Genomic DNA, 26,851 nt, shown 5'->3' on the forward strand with positions numbered 1-26,851 from the left:
AAAAAACAAAATTCAAATTCAAACAGATTTACACATCTGAATATACCAAAATGCAACAGCACAAAAGGACAATGAAAAAAGAAAAAATACATTGTATAAAACAACAGAAGTAGAAAAACTTCAGCCCTCTCTGAAGCCAGACAGTGCTTCCTGAAAGCTAAGTGTATATCCTACATCAAAAACTGCACTATTTCTGAATGAACTTACTTGGCTTTTCTAAAAAAAAAAAAAAAAATACTATTCCTTTTCAGCTATGTGAAACATCAGCTACTGTAAGTCAACACCCAAAGTCCAGCGGAAAAAAAGTACAGTTCCACATAATTTAAATGATAAAGTGCTAGAAAACTACTAAAACATTTAAGCTACAATCAGCAATAATCTGCATATACTTAGTAAGTTATATGTGTACTTGACAAATGTAAATCATTTAACATTTAAACATATTCACATTTTGTGCACAATGCTTGTGCGGTTATCAGGATGGTGAGAAGTAGATAAGGGGATAATGAACCTGTGGTCTAACCACCATGGGAGTCTTCAATACTCACACAACTGTGTGTCTATATACCTCCAGCTATTCATTTTCCAATAGTCCACCTTATCTTTCACAGGTTTGCTGTGATACTAAATTATCTCTAATTAGCCAATGGGTGCAAGGCACTGAACCTCGATGAGACTCTATAACAGAACATACACGCACTCTCAAAACACTGCATACATTCCTAGGGCTTATTCGGAAAACTATCAACCAATCAACTTCAGGTAGTTTGGAGGTGGAAAGAAAACTGAGCACAAGCAGCAAAGACACAGGAAGGACATGCAAATTCAGAATGGAAGGCAGTCCAGAAGTGAAAAGAACTCCTGAACCCCTTGCTAAAAATGCAGCAATATTACTTGTTGTACCACAAATATATACATTTACTCACTCATTAGATAATAAGTAGGTGGACTGGTCCTAAGATCTTTTTAAGCCAAAACTTGGGCACATGGTGGTTGTGCGTCATCCTGATGTATGTATGCGTGTGTGTATTTTATAGGTTCATAGGTTCATAGGTTCATACTAGGCTATCTGCCCAAGGGCATTTATAAGCCTAGCCCATAGTTATGTGGCTTTCGCCACCCCTTTAGTTTGAATAAAAACTATGCCTATCATTTTGCTGTGCCTCTGTCAAGCAGTGACGCTGAAGTAATCCCTGGGGTATATCTGCAATCTCCCATCCATTGGTCAAGATTCCTCTTGAACAAGACCAGAGAGGTGCTCTGCCTCACATGTACCGGGATTATAACATATAATATATATATATATATATATATATATATATATATATATATATATATATATATATATATGTATGTATGTATGTATATCCATCCATCCACATCTCCATCTCCTTTTCCCATTTTGCACATCAGGTTGGGGTGTCACTTCAGCAGTGACAATCATCTCGAGCCAAGGTTTACACTGCCAGATGGCTAGCCCTGTCTCAATAGTTCGTTCGTACCACTCACTCACACATGCTTTCTTACCATTGGCCAATTTAGTGTGTCCAATCCACCTAATGCAAGTCTTTCGAATGTGGGAGGAAACTGGAGCAGCCAGACGAAACCCACGTGACCGCAGGGAGGACATGCAGACTCCGCAAAGAAGGCTCCCCAGGCGAGAATCGGACCAGAAAAACTCTTGCTGTGAGGTGACAACGCTGCACCACTGCAGCCACCCTAGATACATATGTGTGTGTGTGTGTGTGTGTGTGTGTGTGTGTGTGTGTGTGTGTGTGTGTGTGTGTATATATATATATATATATATATGTGTGTGTGTGTGTGTGTCTGTGTGCGCACATACACACACACACACACATATATATATATATATATATATATATATATATATATATATACACACACACACACACACATCTATTAGACACATACATACACATATATGTATGCTTCTTATTTATATATGCATGCATGTATATGCACAAATATAGTCATCTTTATACTGGTCAATCGTGGCTAAGATTGACCTATTTAAGGTCAGTTGTGCAAGAAAGGATGCTTCATGGGGATGGGAAATATGCTCCTTCCAAGGGGATACTTTAGTATGCTCCAAGGAGTAACATCAGCTCATGTGCGGGTGGATGGTGACATTCATATTTCATTATTAGGTCCACATTAAGCATGTGAACCTAACACTGACCTGACTAATATCACTAGAACCCCATATATATATATATATATATATATATATATATATATACACACACACACACACACACACACACACACACACACACACACACACACACACATACACACACGCACAGTGGCTATAAAAAGTATACAGACTCCTGTTAAAATGCCAGGTTTTTGTGATATAAAAAAATGAGACCAAAATATATTATTTCAAAACTTTTACCACCTTTTATGTGACCTATAACCTGTACAATTCAATTGAAAAACAAACAAATCTTTAAGAGAAAAAAGTATAAAAAATAAAATAACATGGAATAAGCTGGTTGCATAAGTGTGCATACCCTTAAATTAATACTTTGTTGAAGCACCTTTTGATTTAATTACAACATTCAGACTTCTTGGGTACATACCTGCCATCAATTAAATTGACGTGGATTCATCCCAAATAAAGTTCAGCTGTCCTAGTAGGATTTTCCTGGTATTTACTCAGTTGCCTGCTACAGCAAAAGCCATGGTTAGCAGACAGCTTACAAAGCATCAAAGAGATCTCATTGTTGAAAGGTATCAATCAGGAGAAGGGTACAAAAATATTTCCACAACATTGTACATACCACAGATCACAAAGAAAACAGTGATCAAAATGTGGAGAAAATATGGGACAGCAGTGACATTGCAAAGAACTGGACGTCCCATCAAAATTGATGAAAAGACAAGACAAAAACTGGTCATGGAGGCTGCCAAGAGACTACAGCAACACTGAAGGAGCTGCAGGAATTTCTGCCAAGTACTGGTTATGTACTACACGTGGCAACAATCTCCCATATTCTCCATATGTCTGGACTATGGGGTACAGTTGCAAGACGGAAGCCTTTTCTTATACAGAAAAACATCCAGGCCCAGCTAAAATTTGCAAAATAATACCTCAAGTCTCCCAAAAGCATGTGAGAAAATGTGTTATGGTCTGATGAGACCAAGGTTGAACTTTTTGGCCACAATTCCAAAAGGTACGTTTGGCGCAAAAACAACACTTCACATCACAAAAAGAACACCATCCCCACTGTGAAGCATGGTGGTGGCAGTATCATGCTTTGGGGTCGCTTTCTTTCAGCTGGAACTGGGGCTTAATCAATGTGGACAGAATTATGAACACTTACAAATACCAGTCACTTTTGACCCAAAACCTTCAGGCATCTGCTAGAAAGCTGAAGATGAAAAGGAATTTCATCTTTCAACATGACAATGACCCCAAGCATACATCCAAATCAACAAAAGAATGGCTTTACCAGAGGAAAATTAAAGTTTTGGAATGGCCCAGCCAGAGCCCAGACCTAAATCCAACAGAAAATCTGTGGAGTGACCTGAAGAGGGCAGTGCACAAGACATGTCCTCGCAATCTGACTGACTTGGGGCACTTTTGCATGGAAGAGTGGCAAATATTGCCAAGCCAAGATGTGCAATGCTGATAGACTCTTACCCAAGAAGACTGAATGTTATAATTAAGTCAAAAGGTGCTTCAACAAAGTATTAGTTTAAGGGTGTACACACTTATGCAACCAGCTTATTGTACATTTTTTATATTTTTTTTCTCCAACAGATTTGTTTGTTTTACAATTGAATTGTACAGGTTATAGGTCACATTAAAGGTGGGAAAAGTTTGGAAATGAGTTATTGTGGTCTCATTTTTTATATCACAAAAACCTGTCATTTTAACAGGGGTGTCTACACTTTGCATATCCACTGTATATGTTTGTGTGTCTATATATGTGTGTCTCTATTTTTATATTACATATATAAATAAATATAAACACATTCAATGAGGTAGCTTTATGTTACAATCATTTTCAAATGAACTTTATACCACCCATGACGTGGGCTTTTTACATAAAATAAAACTTTCACACATCAATAAACATTCAGTGAATGCAGCTTTCCAGTCCTTTGTATCATTTCTAATACATGAGCTATGCAAACATGTCTGGGCTCTCCAATGGTCTTCCATACTGGATTCAACAATTTACACCTTATCTTCCTTATAGGACAGCCCTTGCTGCACTATGAATTTTCTATTTCTAGAAGGAACTAAGAGCATCTCCCACTATAACAATTCTCTAAGCCTCTTGTCTTCTTCTGAGAATACTGGTTGTGACACTTCTGAGGGGTTTTCTTCCTAGAATACTAACATAAATAGCTTATACAAAGTATGCAAAAGTTTCAGAGGTGTCAGTATTCTTACTGTCACCAGGTTGTAAACCTTGTAGCCTTTTGCAATTTCCATCATAACACTTATTTCTCTCTGCCAATTTCTTCGTAGCACATACTTCACTCTGTACTGATTTTCAGGCATCAGTAAACTAGTTCAAACAGGTAATATGCTCTTCCATCTGTTGCATGTGACTCTGCAACAAAGTATTCCTACATTCCAATACTGCAAGATGACCATCATTGTAGCTTTTATTACTACTGCTCCTTACACTGGCTACCTCTTTCCACTTGACTACTGGACTGCGGACAGTGCAATTGCAGGTTATAAATCTGAATTCCCATTAACAAACCAATCTTAATTCCTGATTTTAAAATGTGTACCACAGTTGGGGTTGGTTAAGACTACTTCTCCAGTTAGAGCAAATGCTACACCAAGTATGTACCTTACGTATCTGCTAAGCAGATTCAGTCCTTAATAACCTTTAAGACAGAGTCCCTAGTTGATCCTCTTAGATGTCAGAACTACTGGAAAAAAGTCCGCCCTCCCAATAAGCCCCAAAGGAAGACGGCAGATCTGAAATCAGGGTCCAGTCTGCAATGGCTGGCAAAGGTGTTCAGTGAGGACCAATCTGCAGTTACACAGGTATCTGAGAATTAACATCACAATCAACCCCCCTCCCCTTTCCCAGTTTTCTACATATGGTCGGGGAATCCCACTGACTGTTTCAATCTCTCTTTACATTCATTGCCACTCTCTTACCTTCAACAGTCATATGCCTGCCTGTTGTAGGTCTTCTCTGACACAATCCATCCATCTCTTTACAGGACACCCCCATTCCTCTTGCCTTCTTCCGTTCTGTGCCAATTTTTCTTCAACAGACTGTCTTCTACTTTCCTGCACGTGTCTGAACCACTGTAATGTTTTCTTTGACCTTCTCTGCAAATGCAGCTACTTGGCCTTATGCTCTGATGTCCTCACTTCTTTGTCTGTCCCACAGTGTGCATCCTACCAACCATCTCAAGTACTTCCTATCTTCTTCCTCTAGCTTCCACAGCTGGTCTGGGTTCACTACCCAGGTTTCTGTACCATAAAGTAATACTGGATGCACAACTCTTTTGTACACCTTACTTTTCAGCTTCTTTGGCATTTTTCTATCATACACTACTGCTGACGCTCTGTGTCACTTGGCTGCAGCCCTTCTGATTCTAGCTGTGACCTCCTCATTCAGGTTTTCCTTCTCTTCACACCACCTCACAAGTACTTGAAGCTGTTAACTTGCTCCATTATTAAGGGCGTAATACCTAGATGTCATCCAAAGATGCCTCGTAAAAAAAGCTGCTGTAGTAGCAGAAGTGCTAACTGAATGAGCCTTACACAAGCTCTAATTCTCCTTTCCCTGCACATAAGTTAAACAAGAGAAAAAATGGTCAAAAAAATACTGAGGACTTCACAAATAAAATGTAATATAAAGAACATAGCAAGCAGAAATGTGTGCAATGAGACCACCCATTTTTATGGAAAGTTCATAAACCCAAAGAGTTCCTGAACTGCAGGTCAATAAGCAATAACCACAGGCAATTTGTACACCACTGAATTTATGAAGGCACTAGATAAAATTCCTGAAATAGGGTTTTCTTTCATGAATTTACTTATAGACAATCCATATTAGAAACTTCTTCCATCAACAGATGGAACTGGATATTGTCATTGACAAACTATACTTAGCAGCAGCCTCTTCTGAGAATACTGCATCAATCCTGGATTGTATTCAAGTCATAAAAGTAGACAGTACTTTTAACAAAAGGAAACAAAACTTATCTAAGGGACTTATTAATGTGGAAGAGAACAATGCAGTAGAACACTGCATGATTGTGGGCTCCCTTCCCACCCCAGAATGAATGAATAACAGTTTTTCTACCACCCAGGGTTAATTTTTGGGGGAGAGGGAGAAGCAGCTGAAAACCAGAGATGATCCCCAAACACTAAAATTCAGGATGGAGAGAATGGGCAACTCCTTATCATATCCACAAGTGCAGCAGAAGGAACAGGAATTAGTGAAACAAGGGGAGGGGCTGGAAGCTGTGATACAAGAAAGGAGGAAAACAACGGTCTCTAGGATGGCCAGATATCACACAAATTGTCAGAGGACAGAACAGCATCAAGAACACAGAACATGATTAGAAGTGGTGAAAAAAGACCTACCCTGTGTCTAGTTCTTCTGAGACAACAAAGACAACTGAGGAATCTGAAAAAACTGCTTTAGAAATTTTAAGATTTAGTAACAATTTATATAATCAGATTTTTCTAACCTGGAACTGGGGAGCTTACAAACGTTTTTTTTTTTCTTTTCTACCTACAAGAACAGCAGATTTAATTCAAATGATCTGTGACATCAAGAGTTGCACACAAGTCAAGTTTTAATTTTGTTTTTGTTTTTAAAGATGGCCGTGAAAAATTTAATAAAGACAGGCTTATGAAGCCAAGTTCTTTTAACTTGCACCTGCATCCTGATTTCCAGTTTTGAACAACAATCTGAAAATTTAAGTTGAACATTACATGTATCAATGCCTAATCCCAGAGTTTTCAATTAAAATGAAACCCAAATGGAGATTTAAAGGCACTGTCTACTAATTAACACATTTGCATTATGAAGTCTAGCTAGAGTGGTTCTTTGGTGACTGCAGACAATAGTATGTATATGGATGACATGATTATTATGTTTTTTAATAAGAAAGTTCATCTATGCGAAGTTACAAAAACATATACAGACATGGACATACTGATGGCTACTTATTTGCTAGGGTATCTAAGGAGATGTATGAATTTTTCAAGATTTCTAAACTTAGGTAAGGGGTCATTTCTGTTATTTCCAAAATTCATGTGACAGAGTCTAATCCCCCTTTAATCCTCATTGTTTCAGCTGTTGAATACTAACTGGAGTAAATGTGTTTGTTGACAGGACTATCAGAAGTTGCAGCTCCTTTTACTTCACCATGAAAATGTCTACTTTAACGGTATGTGATTAGTGATGTTTAGTCATCTCTGAAATCAGAACTCTGTATACTATTATACCTCATGATGTAGGACTACAATGGGTTTAAAATATACTCCTTAAAAATCATGATTATGGGGTCCTAGAAGGAAGAACAATGATGGAAAATACAGACTTAGATCTCTCTCTACTATGGGTCTTCTTTACATGATCGACACTTCAAAAAGTCGAAGTCCATATGGCCGAGACCATATGATCGACATTTGAAATTTCGAACATGTAAAGAACAAAATAAAACCAACAAACACTCACCTTAACACTGCTAGCAGGGGGGGGGGGCAAGCCCCCCTGCACCCACCATAACTTAAATATACCAACTCCGAGATGTGTATATGTGTGTATGTGTGTGTGTGTGTGTGTGTGTATGTATATATATATATATATATATATATATATATATATATATATATATATATATACACACACGTATGTTCCACACCAGAGGTCAACCCCTCGCTGGTTAGATCTGACCATAAACAAATCACTTTGGATATCCATATTCCGCCCTCACCCCCGGACAAGAAAACCACCATGAAAAACTTTTCAAAAGCAAACTTCACGTTACTTAAGGCCGAGGTGGAAAGTTTCAAATCCCCCATGCTGAAGGATAACACTGTCCAAGCTGCAAAATCCTTTACTAATGCATTCTACGGGCAGCTACAAGAATGCATGGATCGTGCCATCCAAAGCAAAACCAAGACTCACTCCTCCAAGAAAAGGAAACCAGTCTGGTGGACTCCTGCCATAAACAAGCTATACAACAGAAGGAGGAAACTAGTACAGAAAAGAGTAAAATCTAAAGAAGGGAAGACATCCCTGATCATTATCACCAAGAAACTACGATCCCTCATAAAATCATCTAAGGTGAGCTTTGAAAGAAAAACTGTCAAGGACTCCAAAGATAACCACAAGGCATTCTTTAGCTATGTCAAGAATCTAAGTGGCAATGCTCAGATCTGCTCGGAGTTAGAGCAGAATGGCACAAAATACACTGAACCGACCAATATCGCCAACATCCTGGCAGACAGGTTCAGCGCAAACTTCAACCCCCTCTCACCCCCAAAAGGGCCCATAACCACACCAGAAGAATGTATAGTCCCTAAAATCACAGACACTCAGGTTAAAACAGCCCTCTCCAAAGCCAAAAACACAGCATCAATGGGACCGGTGTCCCAGGCTGCATCCTATATGAGCTCAAAGACGAACTAACCGCTCACCTAAACACACTGTTCAAACTCAGCCTCTCCACAGGCTACATACCCATAGAGTGGCGCACAGCAACAGTTATTCCGCTCCACAAAGGTGGAGCCACAACAGACCCCGGGAACTATTGCCCTATAAGCCTGACTAGCTTGGTCTGCAAGGCTATGGAGCGCATTATCATGGAACTCATTAACAGAGACATTGGGAACCTCCAAACACTGGACCCTACCCTATTTGGCTTTGTTAAGGGCAAATCATGCCTCCTAAACCTGGTGGACTTCTTTGAGACAGTTACCAAGGCTATAGACGAGGGAAAGGTGGTACACACACAGCCTACCTAGACCTCGCTAAGGCCTTTGACACCATTCCCCATTCTGGTATTATAGACAAGTTCACCACCCTGAACATAAACCCCTACGTCACAAGATGGGTTGCCAACTGGCTCACGGACAAAACCCACATGATGAGAGCTGCGGGAGCTAGGTCCAACTCTAAACTGGTTACAAGTAGCTTCCCCACGGCTCAGTCCTAGGACCCCTCCTGTTCGGCATATACTTCTCAGAGGTACAGGCAAGCACAGGAGGACTATGGCTGACCAAGTTCGCAGACGACTGCAAACTAGGGGCTATAACTGGCTCTCCGGCTGACACAGACATCCTCCAAAAGGGTCTCACTGAGACGGATACCTGATGTCAAAATCATGGCCTTAAGCTAAATGCCAAAAAGGGCATAGTCATCCCCTTTGGAAAAAAACAAAGTACCCACAAACTACCACATAGGTGGTGTGTGTGTGTTCTCTTTTGGCTTTTCCCAGTTAGGGGTCGCCACAGCGGAACTCCGGTCCGCTAATGATTGGCAATAGATTTTTACATGCCATGTTGCCGGCCCTGACGCACAACCTTCAACGAAGGTACGCCCATTCAGCATATCTCCACACAGAAGACACTCTAAGAATAGAACAGGACGTCTTACTGTGAGGCGACAATGCTACCGCAGCACCACCACCATAGGTGGTAGTCCCCTAAATATGGAAGACGTAATAAGGGATCTAGGGACTCAAGTACATAGTAATCTCACCTTTGATAATCACATTGCCAAAGTGGTTAGAAAATCCTTCTAAGTGGCCCACCTAATCACAAAACGGTTCACAACCAGATCAAAAGAGGTCATTGCACCCCACTACTCATCAGACCCATCATAGAGTACAACATCCCATTTGGGATGTACCTTACACGACACCTGCAACAGCTGGAAAGACCACAAAAATACCTCACCAAGAGGATCACTGGCCTCAAACAGATGCCCTACGCAGCTCGACTGAAGAAACTCCAGTTGTGGTCGGTCGCATACCGCCTACTCAGAGGTGATCTCTGCCTGACAAGGCCATGTCCAACCCAGAATTGATGGACATGTTCCACCTAAAGAAAACCTTATCCCCTCGAGCCACACGCTCTAGGGATCTAAACCTCACCACAACAATAAATAGGACGTGCTGGAGGGATAGATTCCTGTCCCTGAGACTTCCCATGCTTTGGAACAAGATCCCAATCTACATTAAACAGAGCTCCTCGCTAACAATCTTCAAAAGAAACCTTGACGAGTGGATGGAAAGCAGAAAGTTTACCTCGGGGATCACTTCAGTGGCTCTGCTGGACAAAGGCACAAGGAACGAATCTATGGGGGGGTGGCAAAAGCCAACACATTCTGGCTAGGCTTATAAATGCCTTCGGGCAGATAGCCTAGTACCAACCTATGAACCTATACAGATATAGATATATACACACACACACATTTTTATATATATATATATATATATATATAATCACAAACACACACACACACACATATATATATATATATATATATATATATATATATATATATGTATATATATATATATATATATATATATATATATATATATATATATATATATATGGGTCTACTTTACATGGTCGACATTTCAAAATGCCGAAGACTATATGGCCGAGACCATATGATCGACATTTAAAATTTCGAACATGTAAAGAACAAAATAAAACCAACAAATACTCACCTTAACACTGCTAGCAGGGGGGCAAGCCCCCCCTTCACCCACCATAAAGTACAGTTGTGTACCTACCATAAATGTAGATGTTTGAGTGTATTCACTGTTGCAGTCATTACACTTGGGTTATCCTGCTGGCAGGCTACCCGCAGTCAGCCACAGTTCCAAAGTCTAGGTCCGGCATCGATTGCGGTCGCCTCCTCCCTGACGTCGGTGCACCAGGGGTATAAAAGATGCAACCAACGCCATTTTCATCAGTTTTTCTTGCCCCAGATGTCAGGTGCCCCCAGATAGGAAGGTTGAAAAAATAAAAAATATGCCAAAAAGCATGCATGTACTAATATAAACATTTCCTTCATCTACAAGCAAATACACCACATAAGTTGTATAGAGTTGAGAAGTACAGAAAAATCCCAGCAAAGAAAAGGGGGATGGTGGGTGGGTAACCTGGACTGCAACAGTGAATACACTCGAACATCTACATTTATGGTAGGTACACAACTGTACTATGTTCATCTACATTTATGGTAGGTACACAACTGTACTATGTTCATGTTTCACTGTTGCAGTCATTACACTTGGGTTGAATCCCAAAGCTGAGGTTGGGTGGCTGGGCCTAAATAGGATTAGGAGAGGCTACCAGGCCCTGCAGAAATGCAGTGGCAAAGCCTGCTCTGGATTTTAGAGTAGAGAGGTAAGTGGTAGTGCTTGGTGAAAGTGTGCACTGAACTCCAGGTTGCAGCTTCTAAAATGTCTTTGGTTGGTATTCCTCTGAGAAAGGCTGCTGAAGTGGCTGCTGCTCTTGTAGAATGTGGCCTAATGCCCTTAGGCACTGATTTGCCATGTTGTGCATAACAGAAGCGAATGCAGTGTCCTATCCATTTTGAAACTGTCTGCTTTGAGATAGGCTTTCCTTGTGATCCTGCAGCATAGGCTACAAACAGTCGCTCAGTTTTTCTGAAAGCTTTTGTTTTGTCCAAGTAGAATCGTAGTTGTCTGTGTATGTCCAAAGCATGCAGAAGTCTCTGCCCTTTATTCTGGGGATTTGGATAGAAAGTTGGTAAATGAATGGTTTGGTTAACAGCCACATTGGAAACCACCTTTGGCATGAATGTTGGGTTTGTCCTAAGAGAGACCCTGTCCTGGTGAAAAATGATGAAAGGTTCCACTGCCATTAATGCCTGTAACTCTGAGACTCTTCTTGCTGAAGTTATTGCTAGGAGCAGAGCAGTTTTCTTTGATAAGAATTTTATATCAGCTGTGCTGGCTGGCTCAAAAGGAGGCAGTGTGAGCTTTTCTAAAACAAAACTGAGATCCCAAGTAGGTATTGGTGCTCTCCTTGGGGGTCTTATGTTTTTTGCCCCTCTGAGGTACTGCCTTAGTAGTGGATGTGAAAAAATAGGAGGTTCCGTATTGTAATGAGCTGAAATGGCAGAGGCATGGATCTTAATAGATGAGAAGGATAGGCCTTTGTCCAGCATCTCAGTTAGGTATTGTAAAATCTGAGGTATATTTGGTACAAGTGGTTCGAGTCCTTGTGCCTGGTTCCAAGCACAGAATCTCTTCCATTTTTCTGCATAAGATTTCCTAGTGCTGGGCCTCCTGGCTTCTAAAATGACATCCACAACAGCTTTAGAGAGAGGTGCGGTCTGAGTGGCTATATTATCTGCCATGCTGCCAGATTTAAGGTTCTGAGTTGACTGTGCAGAATCGGATTGTTTCTTTGAGTCAGAAGATGAGGAATTTGAGGTAAAGGCCAGGCTGGGCCTTGAGAAAAGCTCTTTAGGATTGGGTACCACTGCTGGCGTGGCCAGTCTGGGGCAATCAGGATCATTTTTGGCCTCTCTTGTCTGACGTTTAGGAGCACCTTGGGAAGAAGAGGCAGTGGAGGGAAGGCATAAACTGTCAGGGTTTTCCAGCTGAATGATAGAGAATCCACTTTCCCTGTTTGTGCGTGATAAGTTCTTGTGCAGAATGTCTGTAGTTGGCAGTTGTGAGGGGAGGCAAAAAGATCTATGTCTGGGCGTCCCCATTTACTTGTTAACATACTGAACACCTGTGGATTTAGTTTCCATTCGTGAGGATCCATGAGATTTCTGCTTAGTTTATCTGCCAGTGTATTTTTCATTCCTGGCAGGAACTGTGCCTGCAAATGTACTTGATAGGTCAGTGCTGTGTTCCACAAAGTCATGGCTTGCCTGCAGAGGGGGTAGGAATGTGTGCCCCCTTGCTTGTTTATGTACCACATAACTGTAGTATTGTCCGTCTTTATTAATAGTTGTCCTGGGTGTAGTAGGTCCTTGAAAGCTGTCAGGGCATTTTGCACAGTTAGCATCTCTTTTTGATTGATGTGAAGATGCATTTGTTCCTTGGGCCACATGCCCTGAATACATCCGATGCATCCGTTGTTATTGTCTGCCTGGCTGTGGGTAAGGTGAAAGGCTGTCCCTTGTTGTGGTGACAGGCCTGGGACCTCCATCGAAACTCCTGTTGTAGGCAGGGAATTAAAGTTATTATTGTTTTCAGGCTGTGGCAATGTTGAGTCCAAACACTTTTTAGATACCACTGTAGTTTCCTGATATGCAGTCTTGCATATGGAATTAGTAGAATGCAGGATGCCATGAAGCCCAGGGCCTGCAGAATTTTTCTTGCAGGGAGCTGGGTCTTTGTTGCCATCATTTGAAAGTAATGAGTCAGTTGCCTTTGCTTGTCTGGCGTGAGATATGCCATCTGGGCAGTTGTATTTAAGCTTGCACCCAGGAATATTACCTCTTGAGAGGGCATTTTTGATTTCTTTTCATTTACTGTGTACCCTAGGCAAATTAATATTCTTTTTACAAACACCAGATGCTTTAGAAGAATGTCCTTGCTCTCTGCTTGAATAAGGCAGTCGTCCAAGTAGGGATATATTTGAATTCCTCTTTGTCTACAAAATGCAATTACTGGTGCCAGGCATTTTGTGAAGACCCTGAGCACAGTAGATAAGCCAAAGGGCAGTGCAGAGAATTGGTAATGCATTGAGCCAGCTAGGAATCTGAGGTATCTTCTGCAAGACTGTCTGATTGGAACATGCAGGTATGCCTCCTTGAGGTCCAAAGTAACTAGCCAAGCCTTCTTGCCCAGCATGGGTAGAAGTTGCTGCAGTGTTAACATTTTGAATTTTGGAACATCCAGGAAAGTATTTAGGATTGACAAGTCCAGTATTGGTCTCCAGGCTTTGTCCTTTCTGGGTACTAGGAAAAGTCTTGAGTAAAATCCTTGTCCTTGTTCTTGCTGGGGTACTTTTTGAATAGCTCCCATGTCCATGAGAGGAGCAATTTGTTTTTGTGCCTCTGCCCATTGGTTTTGTGGCAGGTCCGGCATACCTTTTGATTTTGGAAGGGTGTGAAAGTGGAACCTGTAACCATGAGAAACAATATTCAGTACCCATTTGTCCTGGGTGATCAAGTGCCAATTTTGTGAGAAAAGTGCTAGCTTTCCCCCTAGGGGTGCTGCCAAATGGTAAGTGCTCGGCATTTGTATAGGAAAGTCATTGGGACTGTTTCCTGTAAGGTTGTGACTTGTCTTCTCTGCCTTTGGGGGCTGAAGCACCCCATTGTTTAGGTCTGTTAGAGCCTTGGGGCGGAGATCTGCCTCTTGGGTGTCTGTATCTGCCTCTTTGTGGCCTGTCTGACACTGGAAAGGACCAATTTTTTGAGGGCCAGTTTCTGCTAAACCTAGGTGGTTGAACCTGTAAGAAATCCTTTACTGTCTGCATTGATCTTGCTTTATCCTCCATTTTCTTTAACACCTCTTCTGCCTTAACACCAAACAAAGTATCATGCTGTAGTGAAGCATCCAATAATTTTACTTTAACATGTTCAGGTAAACTTTGTTCTTTCAACCAAGCATGCCTTCGAATGACAGAGCCGGTAACTGTGGCTCTGCAAGAAGCCTCTAATGAATCAAAACCACATTGCAGAGTATGCTCTCCCACTTGTTCAGCTGCATGCAATAAATCCTGCATTTCCTTACGGTCAGGACTTTGTGTTTGTAAGCATTTTCTGTTTTAACAAAGACATGAGGTACTGCTGATATTTAAGCATGTGAAACTGGCAATTTAAAGCCCTTACAGCTAAAGTAGCAGAAGTGTAAACTTTTTTCCCCCATCTATCCAGAGCACTGAAATCCCCATCAGAGGGGACAGGGTTTTTAGCAGTGGAAGCCTTAACCCCTTTGGGACCCTGTTAAATTGTTTCTGGGTCCGCAGCAGGATTTTTGTAAAGAAATTTATGAGAGTCAGGAACCCTGTAGTACCTGTCTGGCTTGACTGGTGCAGGGGGTAAAGAATCAGGAGACAGACTGGATTCAGAGAAAACATCAACAATATCAAGCACAGGGGGAATAGCCAGGAGCCTGTGCCGAGGCAATAAAAGAAAGTCTCTGAGCCTTTTCTTGGATTCTGAGTAATCCTGGCTCTCCCAGTGGAAATGCTCCCTCATGGTGTGCAGGGTTTCCCCAAAAGAATAATCCTCAGGCGGAGAGGCTGAAGGTATAGATTCTTCTGCATCAGAGTCCTCATAGGGAGGGAGAGAGTATCCCTGATCTGAAGAGGAATCAGAGGAAATAGAATCCTGGTCAGAGGAATCATAGTCAGTGTCTTGCCTAGGTCTTTTATCAGGAGGGGGATGGGAACCCCTGATCAAAGTAAGTCTTCGACCATTTTAAGCATCTGTTTCTTTGGTATGGTTGACTGTTTAGGAGAATGCTGTACGTGTTTCCTTGTCTTTAATGGTGTTTTTGACTTTGCCATGGCTGCTGCAGTGGACTTTATAGTAAGCTGTGACAGTCTGAAAACACCCTCAGAAGCCTATGCCTGCTCAGAGGCTCCAGACCCATCTGAGGGAATAGTTTCCACAAGCTGAATACCTTGAGTTTCCACAGGCCGAATACCTTGAGTTTCCACAGGCCTAGATGTCTCCACGTGGGTATTGGATACGGCCTGTGGCTCTGAGGTAGCAGGTGTCAGGGGCTGCAAAAGCACCTCACTGAAAACCGGCGACTGGCCTAGAAGAGGCTTCGTCATCGGTCTTGGACCTCGGATGCCTGTCCTTTTCTTTGTCTTTGCTTTTTTTATGAATTCCGGTCGTCGGTTGTTCCGATGGCATTATGTAGTTAAACCTTCGCCAAAGTAATGTAAAGCAAAATCAAACCGACGCTTAATAGTGCGTTTGTTGAATCTAGCACAAAACCGACAACTAGTAACATCATGGTCAGGGCCTAGGCAAGGAATACATTAAGAGTGAAAGTCCTTATGAAGTATTTGCTTCCCACATGAAATACAATTATTAACTTTTACTGACATCGGTCTGGAGCAAGAAAAAGTTCCCCAATGAGGTACTTAGCTTTATTGAAGACTTCGGTTCTGAAACTAGATTTCAAAGATCTCAGGAGTCGGCCGACCGGCACTTGCAAATTGCTTTTGCTTCGGGCACCGCACGGCAAGTAAGACTGAAGAAAATGGCGTCGGTTGCATCTTTTATACCCCTGGCGCACTGACGTCAGGGAGGAGGTGACAGCAACCGACGCCGGACCTAGACTTTGGAACTCTGGCCGACTGCGGGTAGCCTGCCAGCAGGATAACCCAAGTGTAATGACTGCAACAGTGAAACACGATGAATATCTTAAATATTCCAACTCCGAGATCGCACTACAGTGCAGAAGATGGAAATCCTTCCATTCTGCACTGTATGGAAATGCCGGTTCCACATGGTCGGCATTTCAAATGTCGATCATATGGTCTCAGTCATATGGTCTTCGACATTTTGAAATGTCGACCATGTCAAGGGGACCCATACATAAATATATATATACATATATATATATATATACACACACATTATATATATATATATATATATATATATATATATATATATATATATATATATTTACCCCCCCCCCCCCCACACACACACACACACACACGGACTAGTTTATCTGAAAGTTTGGGGGGGGGGTTTGGAGTTTTTAAACACTTTTTTTTTTTTTTACAATTTATGACATTATGATATGAAAAACATTTTAGATGCTAAAATAATAAAGCCAGCAGAGAAAATGGCTACTTTTGTCAGTTTCAAGAATAGTACCAACAGCAACTCGTTACTACATTACGGTAGCATCCATCTAAGACATTTAAAGAATAACACAGTGAAGGGCCAGTGTGTATAAAGATATGTGACTTGACCAGTAAAATGGAAGATATAGATACGCTGTTAGATGGCCACTACATAAAATTTATCAACAGGTCATATCCAGTTTCATTGCTTTATGAAACTATTTTGCAATTTAAGCACAATAAAGCCAGTACCATGATTGTAGGTGGATTGGAATTCACCAATGGGACTAAACTTAAACACTGATAGTCCTAGCGTTTAGATGAATATAACAAGCAATTGGAGGTAATTAAAGTCCTTCCTTCAAACAAAAAGACAAATATGGTAAACAACCCACATTTATTAGCAAAAGGGAAAGGAACATCATAGAAATTTTACAAAAAGATCACAAAGAAAATTGCTTTACACAATGGGCACTTTTAAGTGCTCAGGATATTCAATGTAGAGATTTATGACTGGTCAAAGTATTTTTGTCCCAACAACAACAGGCTGTACAAGTGACATGGGACATTAATTCAGAAGTTCTGGTTTATAGAGAGTCCTGTAGCTTCTGTGAAGCCTTCTACGTTGCAAAATTGCTGAAGAGCTGAACAGGAGGATTTATGAACATACATATGCAATAAAAAACAAAAATGCTTTATAGACATTCTTTAAAGGAAGGGGAACTTAGAATACAAGTGGCAGATTCTGCCCAGTGGCTGCAGGAATGTAAGTTTAAATACCAGCATTTACGCAGTACTAATTTGTTTTTACACTGAATTTTATTTGTGAAGTTCCTTGTTTTTTATTCTTTTTTTATAATTATTGTTTTGTTCTTCTGGTTTGCTTCAGTTAATATCTTTGGGGAAGCTTTTGTTTTCCCATTTTTTTTTGTTAATGACAACTGATGAACACAAAAACTAGACGGCCAGAGAGTGCCTGCCACAGCTTTGTGAACTTCCTGGCATTGAAATGAACAACTGATTATGTTTGCTGAAAGCCTTTGTCTTGTCCATGCAATACCCACATTATCTCCAGATGACCAATGAATGCAGTTGGAACTTCCCTCTAATAAAGTAATTTCTGTAGAACACTGGAAGGTTAAGAGACAAATTAAGGATAGTCTCAGTAGCAGTTTTAGGCATAAATGAGGGCTTGGTCCTCAAAGACTTCTTCCACTTGTGAAAAGGTAGGTATGGAGGATTAATACAAAAAGGCTCATAGCTACAAGATCCATCTAGCTGAAGTCACACTGACTAATGAAAGGGTTTTTCGTGCCAAAACTTCCTTTCTGCTGGTTCAAATGCAAAATAGTTTCTCCAGAATTAAATACAAGTCCCAGGGAAGGAACAGACTCACTGAAAGGAGGACACAAAATAAAGGCTCCTTAAGGGAAGTTAAGTAAAAATTAAACCTACCCAGTATGTTAGCTGGACATAACCAAATGCGCCTTAACTGATGAATAGCTTAGGTCAGACTCAAAACTTTGTCAAATACCGAAATACCTAGGAGACAGGTTCCACACCATCTTGGCAGTATAAAATGTAGATCATGCCTGCTTAACCTGGATGAGATTTTTTTTTAAAAGGTTATGGAGACCAATGATATGGCCCATAAAGTGACACTGCATAACTCAACCTTGTCAAGATCTTTGACACTATCCCCCATGCAGAGAAAGTGTCAAGATCTCCCAACTCAACATTAACTCATTCACAGTTTGCTGGACAGATATCTGGCTATCTCACAGAACCCATAGTATTAAAATCAGCTCTGCAAAGTAAAGCATTAGCCATAGTTGTCCCAAAGGGTTGTACTAAGCCAACTCCTACTTGGTGTATACTTCTCTGGCATGAAATCTGACGGACTCTGACCAACCACATTTGCTGACAATTGCAAAATGTGTGCAGCTATCAGCTCCCATTCTGATAATCAAATACTCCAGCAAGGGTTAAACTACACAAATTCTTGGTGCATTAATTGTGGGCTTATCATCAATGCCATGAAATGAACTACAGGTAGATTACAAAATGGCAGTTGCAGCAAGTGTCTACAGAGTTACTTCTGCGATGAAAAACAGTTAACACCAAAAGCCCAGAACAGTTTAAATTTTAACAGAAATTGATAGCTGAAGTGTCTACGATGTCAAAAAGGTCAACAAAGAGAATAAGTAAAGCAAAAGGGAGAACTGTGAAATCCAAGCAGTGATAATAATAAAAAAATCCTTGAAAATACTTTTTGAGTCCAAAGACAAATATTAATAAATCAATAGATTAAAATAACTTTTAAAATAGTCAGTGTCTAATACTATTCAAACCATTTGTGAAGAATACAATTTTTTTTTTTTTTTTTTTTTTTTTAACATTTACGACCTTTTACAATATAGCTGCCCTTTTCTTCACAAATGGTTTGAATAGTATAATGTTCATAATTGATTTTAGCAGCTCACTATGTATTTAAATATCTTCATGACTTATGTTTTTACTCTGATGAAGTCTAACATACACGAAAGCAATTAGTGTTCAATAAAGCCCTGTTGTTTCCATTACGTTTGGTGTTTCTCAATTTTATTTTATTTTGGTTTATTGGATGTTTTTGTTTACAGAATCGGAATTGCCTATACACAGTAAAACCATGTTAAGTTTAATTCTGATGACTTCCAAAAAAACAGTTACTAGGAAATTTAAATCAGAGCTGGATATTGTAACAGAGAAAAAAGAACTGGAAGTAGGATCTTGAAAAGGGTAGGTGCAAGTTACACAGAAAAAAAATGGAAATTGTGGGAACAAAACATGCGTAAAAAAGTTAGGTCTTACTATAGCATTCCATCTGTGTTGTAGATCTTCACTCATTCATTATGGATAGGACTTTGGTTCCATCCTCGGAACTGACATGGACGGTACCAAGCTCACGCCCGCCAAAAACTCTCAACTAAGTCCTACCCACAATGCCCCTCTCATAGTCTCTTCAGATCGAGTCTACCTGCCCTCATACTATAAAGATATTAATAATGATAGTAGGAGGCTGTGTCTGAGCAGATACCCTAACTAATAAGGCAATCCTAAAGTCCACCAGGAGTCCAGGCAGGGGGAAGGAGGGCGGGATGTAATGAATGAATGAAGACCTACAACACAGATGGAACATTATGGTAAGACATCACTTCTTTATCTGATGTTGTAAATGTCCATTAATTTCTTACTGATAGGACCGAGTCCCCAGCTACTTTTAATCCTGGGTGGCCCTAAAGAAGGATATTCCTGAGCACCACAGAACCGATGCTCTTACCCTGGAGACCAAATCCAATTTGTAATGAGTGATAAAGGTATGTGGACTTGCCCAAGTGGCTGCTGCACAGTTATCGTCCATACAGGCTCTGGAATGAAAGGCCACTGAGGTTGCTATCGATCTAGTGGAGAGAGCCTTTATTTTGGAAGGCAAGGACATTTTATTTTGTTGGTAGATAAAAGTAATGGCATTTTTCAGCCAAGAAGAGAAGGTCATTTTGGAAACAGGCTTACCCATCCTGGGTCCTGCAAATGCTACAAACAATTGATCCGTTTTTCTAAGAGATTTTGTTCTGTCCAAGAAAAACGAAGTGGCCTATGAACATCAAGGGTATGTAGAAGGTACTCCCCTTTATTTACATGATGGGGAAAGAAAACGAGTAGGTCAATAGATTGGTTGATGGAAAAAACAGAAATGACCTTGGGCAAAAAGGAGGGATTAGTACGGAGAGAAACTCTATCCTTGTGGAAAATCAAATACGGTCTCTTGACACTCAAGGCCTGCAACTAAAACTCTTCTCGCTGAGGTAAGGGCTACTAGGAAGTAGGGTTTACCGGGACAAAAATTTTATATCGCATGAATTAAAGGCTCGAAAGAAGGACTTGTTAATGACTGAAGAACCAACGTCAAGTCCCATGGTTCTGTAGGGGGCTTGACAGAAGGTTTAATATGTAATATTCCTTTCATGAAGGTTTTGCACAGTCAGTGTGACATAACTGATGAACTGTCGATTCCATTGTGAAAATTTGCAATAGCTGCTAAATGTACTGCAATCGTCGAAGCTGAAGCTCCAGCGTGCAACAGGATAGTGAGATATTCTAGGATCTCCATAGGGAAGGTATCCATGTTTTGTTCTTTGACCCATATAGAGAACCTAGTCCACTTACTGCAGTAAATTTTTCTGGTGGATGGTTTGTGTGAAGCCAGGAGGATCTCAAAGAGGGGATGAAATATCGGGTAGCCTGGCAATCATCAGAAGTGGAGAAACCAAGTCTGTTAGCATGAGGCTGTGGAGATTGGGATGTATCAATCCCTGAGGGTGAGTCAGCAATTCTTGAGATTGATCCAGGATCCATGGACTGTGGATAAGGTGAGGCCACAGCAATGGGAACCAGACTTGACGGGGCCAATAAGGGGCAATGAGGATCACTTTGCTTCTCAACTTTTGAGCTTTCTTTAGAAATTTTGGGATGATGGGAAACAGGGGGAAGGCGTACAGTAGACCCGGGGGCCAATCGTGCTTCAAAGCATCCCTTGGTGATTCCCCATGAGGGGGGATCAGGGCAAAGTAGCTTTGGCATTTGTTGTTTAGGGGTGAAGCAAACAGGCCGCAGAGTGGCCTGCCCCAGCGACGGAAGATTTGAGCCGCTATAATCGGGTAGAGGGGACCACTCCTGAGGCATCAAAATGTTCCTGCTCAGATTGTCTGCAATGAGACTGGAGCTCCCGGGAATGTGCATCGCTATGAGAAAGCGGCTGGAAGCCATGGCTCAATGCCATATTCTCATGGCTTCCCAACATAGGGGGTAATACCTGGTTTTACCTTGTTTGTTGATGTACCAGATGACTGACATGTTGTCTGATTGTATTACAATAGTCCTGGAAGGAAGGGATGTGTGGAACGCTTGCAACACTAAGAAAACTGCCCTCAATTCCAGGACATTTATGTGCAAATTGGCATCTATGGAGGACCAAGTGCCTTGGACCGTAACCCCCCTGGAAATGCACCCCCCAACCCTAACAGGGAATCATCCGTGGTCACCATGGTCTTGGGCTGGGGGGAGACAGAATGCTTCATCCAACACAGCATTTCTTCCTTGCAAAGGTTTGTAAGACGTATCATGTGGTAGAAAGGGTGGGTTAAGATAAGACTATTGTGAAAAAAGGAGCCACTGTAATAGTCATGTGCAACCTCGCCACGGGTAATAAGGTAATGGTTACTGCCACAGAGCTGAATAGGTGAATTACTAGGCGTGCTGGTACAAATGTCTGAGGAAGGAGAACTTGAATCTGATTTCTTATTTTTGAAAGCCTGCGAGGAGGAAGGGAAGCTTAACAAGACGTTGTGTCGAAGATCGCTCCAATGAATTACAGTGTCCTTGTTGGTGACATGTTTGATTTTTCCATATTGATCGTAATACCTAGGCGAAGATCAAGGCCTTGAGTGTAAGAGAGACTGGGAATGAGAAGGTCCCTGCTCATGGCTGTGAAGAACCAATTGTCCAGATATGGAAACACCTGGAATCCTTGTAGTTGGAGATGAGCTACTACGACTGCCATATATTTGGTAAACACTCTGGGAGCTGTCGAGAGACCAAAGGACAGTACCCTGAAAGTGCAGTTGTATACACTTACCATAAATGTAGATGTTCAAGTGGATTCACTGTTGCAGTCATCACACTTGTGTTATCTGCCTGCAGGAAGCCCTCAGTCGGCCCGAATACGAGAGTCTTAGGATTCTGCGTCGGATCCTATAGCTTCTTCCATGACATCAGGTCATCAGGGGTATAAAACATGCAGCCGACACAATTCCATCAGTTTTTCCTGTCCCAAATGTCAGGAATCCCCAAATAGGAAACTAGTACATGGTGGGGAACACCACCAGTAAAAAGTAAGCCCTAGAGAGGAGAGGCAGAGAGAGAGAGAGAGAAAGCCAGGGGGCTGGAGGGAGGGAAACCAGGACTGCAACAGTGAATACACTCGAACATCTACATTTATGGTAAGTGTACGCAACTGTACTGGGTCTATATCAGTTCATCGAAACGTCTGAAGTTCGAACACCATATGTTCGAACTTCAAACCACGAACTGCAAAAACATTGAAGTCTTAAAACAGTGATTTTTTTCCCAGGGAAAAAAAATCGCTGTTCCAAGAAACACACACGCAACACAAACACACCAAAACAACATCAATCCACACACATACACTCAAAATCCTACATCTAACCCTACACTAAACTGTACATACACTACTACCTATCTACTTACCTTAACCCAAACCCTAACCCTAAGGTCCGTCACTATCGCACACTCACCTGACCCGCGCCCTAACCCTAACTCACCTATCCCACCCTAACCCTAAAATCTTTCACTTTCGCACGCCCACCTCACCCTAACCCTAACTCACCAAACCCGCGCCCTAACCCTAACATCCACACAATCGCACACTTACCTAAACCAGACCTGTAACTTCTCCCCACAGTCCTGATGCTCGCGAAGCCACAGAAATGGCCCACCGAATTCTTTCCCTGGGAAAGAATTCGGTGGGCCACGGCTTCACGATTACCAGTGTTCGAACTTTACAGTTCGAACATCTGGTATTAGATATTCCGCCGTTTCGATGGACTGATATAAACCCAACTGTACTATGTTCTTTGTGTTTCACTGTTGCAGTCATCACACCTGGGTTGATTCCCAAAGCTGAGGAAGGGTGGAGGCAGTCAAGAAGTGTTAAGGCTGGCTAGCAGGCCTTGAAAGACTGCTGTAGCAAATCCAGCTCTGGATTTAGAAAAGATTGGTAAGTGGTAATGCTTGGTGAAGGTGTGTACAGAACTACAGGTTGCAGCTTCCAGAATGTCCCTGGTAGGGACTCCCCTTAGAAATGCTGTAGAGGTGGAAGTAGCCCTAGTGGAATGTGTCTTGATCCTCTATGGGGTAGGTTTTCCATTCTGCTTGTAGCAGAAATGGATGCAGTGTGCTATCCATTTGGAAACAGTTTACTTTGAAATGGCCTTACCCTCCCCTGTAGCAAAGCTGATTAGCAGCTGGTCAGATTTTCTGAAAGGTTTAGTCCTGTCAAGGTAGAACCTGAGCTGTCTGTGCACGTCCAAGAAGTGCAGGATCCTTTCCCCTTTATTCTGAGGGTTAGGGAAGAAGGTTGGCAAATGGACTGATTGGTTTAGAGCCACACTGGACACCACCTTAGGCTGAAAGGAAGGGTTAGTCCTGAGGGAAACCCTGTCAGCATGGAAAATAATGAAGGGTTCCACAGCCATTAGTGCCTGTAACTCAGACACTCTTCTTGCTGAAGATATGGCTAAAAGCAAGGCTGTTTTCCAAGAGAGGAATTTTAACTCTGCTGAAGCTATAGGTTCAAAAGGGGGGAGCGTGAGCTTTTCCAGTACAAAGTTACGGTCCCAGGCAGGGGTGGGTGTTCTCCTAGGGGGCCTTAAGTTGTTAGCCCCTCTCAGGAACAGTTTGTTGAAAGGGTGAGAAAATAGAGGTGGCTCAGTATTATAATGAGCCGAGATGGCAGAGGCATGAATCTTAATGGAGGAGAAGGACAGGCCTCTGTGGAGTAACTCTGCTAGATGATCCAGGATTAGAGGTAAGGAGGGCACAGCTGTGTCCTTCCCCTGAGATGGTTTCCAAGAACAATATCTTTTCCACTTTTCAGCATAGAATTTCTTAGTACTAGGCCTTCTGGCTTCAAGAATGATGTCCAGCAGCTGTTTGCTGAGGGTTGGTGGTGGTGTATACAAGGGACAAGCCAGGCTGCAAGGTTTAGGCATTGCAATTGTGGATGCAAAATCTGTCCAGCCTGCTGAGACAGTAGGGTAGAAGTCTGGAGAAGGTGCCAGGGTGGCACTGTTGTCAGACTGCACAAGAGCGGGCACCAGTGCTGGCATGGCCAGTCTGGGGCAATAAGAATTGCCCTTGGTCTGTCCTGTTTTATCTTGAGTAGTACTTTTGAGAAGAGGGACAGAGGAAGAAAGGCATAAACTGAGAGGTTTTCCCATTGAAAGGATAGGGCATCCACCTTCCAGGCCCTGCTGTGAGGGTTCCTGGTGCAGAATTTGCTCAAATGGTGGTTCTCGGGGGAGAAAAATAGGCTCAGCTCTAGTGTCCCCCACCTCTGGATCAGAAGTTTGAAGATGTTGGGCTCCAATTTCCACTCATATGGGTCTAGGAGATTTCTGCTTAAGTTGTCTGCCAGTGAATTTTGTTTGCCTGGCAGGAATAGAGCCTGTAGATGCACTTGGTTGCTCAAAGCTGTGTTCCACAGGGCCATGGCTTGCCTGCAGAAGGGGTAAGAATGGGTTCCCCTCTGTCTGCTTATGTACCATATAACTGTGGTGTTGTCTGTTTTTATAAGCAGTTGTCCTGGAAGGATTAGGTATTTGAAAGCTGTCAAAGCATTCTGTACAGCTAGCCCCTCTTTCTGATTGATGTGCAGGAAAATCTGGGCTAGGCTCCAGAGGCCCTGAATGCATTTGCCTGCCATGTGAGCCCCCATGCATAGTCTGATGCGTCTGTTGTCAGGGTTTGGCTGGCGAGAGGTTGAGTGAAAAGCAGTCCCTTGTTGTGGTTGCATGCTTCTGCCCACCAAAGGAACTCTGCCCTTAGACAAGGTATGATTGGAATGATTCTTACCAGGTCCTGAGAATGCTTGCATCAAAGACTTTTTAAGTACCACTGAAGTTTCCTCATATGCAATCTTGCATATGTAATTAGCAGGACACACGAGGCCATGAATCCTAGGGCTTGCAGTATTTTCCTTGCAGATAGCTGGGTTCTGGTGGCCATTTGTTTGAAGTAGTTTGTCAGATAAACCTGTTTTTCTGGAGTGAGAAAAGCCATCTGGGAAGTTGTGTCCAAGCTTGCTCCCAGGAATACAATCTTTTGACTGGGCACCAGTTGTGATTTCTTTTCGTTGGTGTACCCTAATGAAGTGAGAAGGCTTTTTACAAATGCCAGGTGCTGAAGTAGCAATTCTTGACAGTCCGCCTGAATTAGGCAGTTGTCCAAGTATGGGAAAATTTTGATATTTCTCTGCCTGCAGTATGCAACAGCTGGAGCCAGGCAATTTGTGAATACTCTGGGCGCAGTAGATAAGCCAAAGGGAAGTGCACAGAACTGATAATGCATAGAGCATGCCCTGAAGGGTAGATATTTTCTGCACGACTCCCTCATGGGGATGTGCAGACAAGCTTCTTTTAATTCTAGAGTGACTAACCAGGCATCCTTGGCTAGCACAGGGAGAAGCTGTTGCAGGGTAAGCATCTTGAATTTTGGGACCACCAAAAACGTGTCGAGAGTGGATAGATCTAGGATTGGGCACCAAGAGCCATCTTATCTGGGCACCAGGAAAAATCTGGAGTAGAAACCCTGCCCTTTTTATTCTACTGGAACAGGTTGAATAGCTCTGATATTGAGCAGGGAAAGAACTTGCTTTTGAGCCTCTGCCCACTGGTTTGGAGGAAGGTCTGGAAACTCGCTTGGTGTTGGCAATGTATGGAAGTAGACTCTGTACCCCTGGGATACAATGTTTAGGACCCATCTGTTCTAAGTAATATACATCCAGTTTTTTGCATGAAGGGCAAGTTTTCCTCCTAGGGGCACAAGTAATTGGGCAGGGCTGGGAAGGATAATTGAAAGGTCATTGTGAACTTTTTCCATAAGGGGCGGACTACCACTCCCTATTTTTGAGGAGGGGGCAACTCCATTGTTTGGATCTCTGCATACCCTGAGATTGTAGTCTGGGTGGCCTATTTCCCCTGGGTTTGGTCTGAGAAGGCCTGGAAGGGGCTGGAAAGGAACAGTTTTTAGAAAGCCAATGACTATTGAATCTAGGAGGTTGCAATTGTAAGAATTATTTAACAGTTTGCACAGATTTAGCTTTTATTTTCCATCTTTTTAACAGCCTCTTCTGCTTTGGTGTCAAGCAGTCCTTATTTAAGGAGCGTCTAAGTAATTTGGATTTGACATAATCTGGCAAGGTTTGTTCCTTCAGCC

General features: G+C 42.0%; 1 protein-coding gene across 1 annotated transcript in view; it reads right to left on the reverse strand.

Annotated features, from left to right (window-relative positions):
• Positions 1 to 26,851, reverse strand: part of SEC16A (SEC16 homolog A, endoplasmic reticulum export factor) — a gene marked incomplete in the record, with an annotated part of 1,997,470 nt that overhangs the window by 1,194,636 nt on the left and 775,983 nt on the right.

The sequence above is a fragment of the Protopterus annectens genome, chromosome 16.part0 (assembly GCF_019279795.1).
Source record: "Protopterus annectens isolate FY-2018-M chromosome 16.part0, PAN1.0, whole genome shotgun sequence".
Lineage (NCBI taxonomy): Eukaryota > Metazoa > Chordata > Ceratodontiformes > Protopteridae > Protopterus > Protopterus annectens.